The sequence below is a fragment of the Paramisgurnus dabryanus genome, chromosome 7 (assembly GCF_030506205.2).
Source record: "Paramisgurnus dabryanus chromosome 7, PD_genome_1.1, whole genome shotgun sequence".
NCBI lineage: Eukaryota > Metazoa > Chordata > Actinopteri > Cypriniformes > Cobitidae > Paramisgurnus > Paramisgurnus dabryanus.
Window position 1 is genome coordinate 9,888,458 of NC_133343.1, and position 2,210 is coordinate 9,890,667.

A 2,210-nucleotide genomic window follows, 5' to 3' on the forward strand; every position below is an offset into this window, starting at 1 on the left:
TTGGACTGGATCGTCATCTCACTAGTTTACGATCGCCAAATTGTAGGTGAGTAAAGTTAACAAGTTTGATGTGATTATCTAAAATATAATTGTCTGTTGTTTAATTACATGTGTGACGCGTTGCATGTTTCAGAGTAAAATACACCTCACTACACAGATGGTTTGTTGGAATTTAAGTTACCCTGCAGTGTCTGTTGCTTTTATTGGTTATTTTTTGTGGTTTAATGTTTGAATCCTAAGAAATAAATAAAGTCATAGGCTACTGGAGACTTATCAGAATAAAATAATCATATAATCTCTGTGACTTTATTAACAAAAGAATGTTACAATTATACTATGTTGTTGAGTGCATTGTGTGTCTAATTAAAACTTTTTTTTTTTACAGATACAGCATCATTTCATCGTCTATATGATGGGACAACCTGCTAGACAGGGTATGTAAGTTATGCTACAAAGATATTGATTTCTGATGCAAAGCTGGATTTTCATCGTTGCAGTGTCACATGATCATTTAGAAATCATTTTAATATGATGATTTATTGTCAATATTGGAAACAGGTGTTTTTTCCAATAAATGCAGTCATGATAAGCATAAGAGACTTCATTCCAAATTTCACCGTTAGTGTACACACATACTGGGACACAATATTTCTGAAACAGAAAAATACATACTCTTCGTCTTACAAAATCTTTATCTGTCTCTATAAAAACTATTATCTACATAAAATATTGTTAAAGAAAATCATTAAATATTGTGTTTTTTTGTCTTGTTCTAGTTGAAGACATCTGTATCTACCTCAAAGAAGGCATGGAGAGACACATTAAAGAATATGTGGTAAGTGTATGTCAACCTACTCTATTTTTATATCTATCTATTTATATGTATGTGTATGGGTATGTGTGTGTATATAAATATCTTCTGGATAACTAGATGTTTAAACAAGGTGATTATCTGTTTTCAGGTCTTTTGATGGTTTTGTGACTAATGTTCTATTATTTTACACATTTGAATCAGTCTACATATTTTAAATATCAGAGTTTGTAAAACAATTTGCCTGCACATTTTTGAAAATTTCACTTTGACTGCTATTGGGACTGATTTTTTGTTGTTCTTCTCCAGAATTGTGAAATTGGTGAGTTGGGGATTGCACAGACAGTGGAAGTTTTGGAAAACCTACTTGGTGTCACACATGGGTGTGAAATTACTTTTTGGACTCATTTATGCACTTAAACTGAACTACCAGAAGAACCTCAGGTGCACCTTTGACCTTTCAAAAAATCCTAATGGAACTGGACTTGATACAACCAAGCAATCACTGAAAGATGCTTCAGTGAATACCTGACAGACACGCTGATGCATCCCCCTCAAAGTGGGTACATTTTTGTACATTTACAAGTGAACTTTTTAACATTAAAGGAATATTGCACTTTCATTAAACAAAAATACTGATAATTAACTGTCTGTCATCCAAGATGCTTGTCTTTTTTGTTCAGTCGGGAAGAAATTATGTTTTTTGAGAAAAACATTCCAGGATTTTTCTTAATTTAATAGACCTTATTGGACCTCAACAGTTATGTTTCAAAGCAGCTTTAAAGGGCTCTAAACGATCCCAACCGAGGCATAAGGGTTTTATCTATCCAAAAGATTATCATTTTTGGCAAGAAAACTTTTAAAACACAACAACTTGTCTTGCATTATCCATGTGACACACAGTGCGACATTGTGTACTACGTAATAAATGTTTACACATCACAAATGTGAAACGCACATTTGTTGACCATTTTAAATAATAAACGGACCCAAAGACATTAATTAGTATCATTTCACATTCAACAACATCTGAACGCTCCTGTTTCTCCTCGCTTGTAAACACTGGAACGGTAGTTTCAGTTATGTCATGCTAGTGTGTCACACAGCTAGTGCAAAACGTTGTGATTTAAAAGTCCTCTTTTATTTTTATTTTTGAAAATGACAATCGTTTAGCTAGATAAGACTCTTATGCCTTATTTGGGATAATTTAGAGCCCTTTTAAATCTGCATTGAAACCGTAAACTTGAGGTCGAATAAAGTCTTAAATTGAGAAAAATCCTGGAATCTTTAACTCAAACTTTATTTCTTCTTGACTGAACAAAGAAAAACATAAACATATGGGGTTAGAAAATTATCGGGATTTTTGTTTTATTAAATTGGAATATTGCTTTAACAATTT

At 32.4% G+C, this 2,210-nt stretch overlaps 1 long non-coding RNA gene across 1 annotated transcript; it reads left to right on the forward strand.

Annotated features, from left to right (window-relative positions):
- The first annotated feature begins 378 nt into the window (after positions 1–378).
- On the forward strand, positions 379–1,984 carry LOC135718033 (uncharacterized). The gene is made up of 3 exons (XR_010520532.2): positions 379–434; positions 777–835; positions 1,121–1,984. It is a non-coding gene; the product is annotated as an uncharacterized lncRNA (long non-coding RNA).
- The last annotated feature ends 226 nt before the right edge of the window (positions 1,985–2,210 follow it).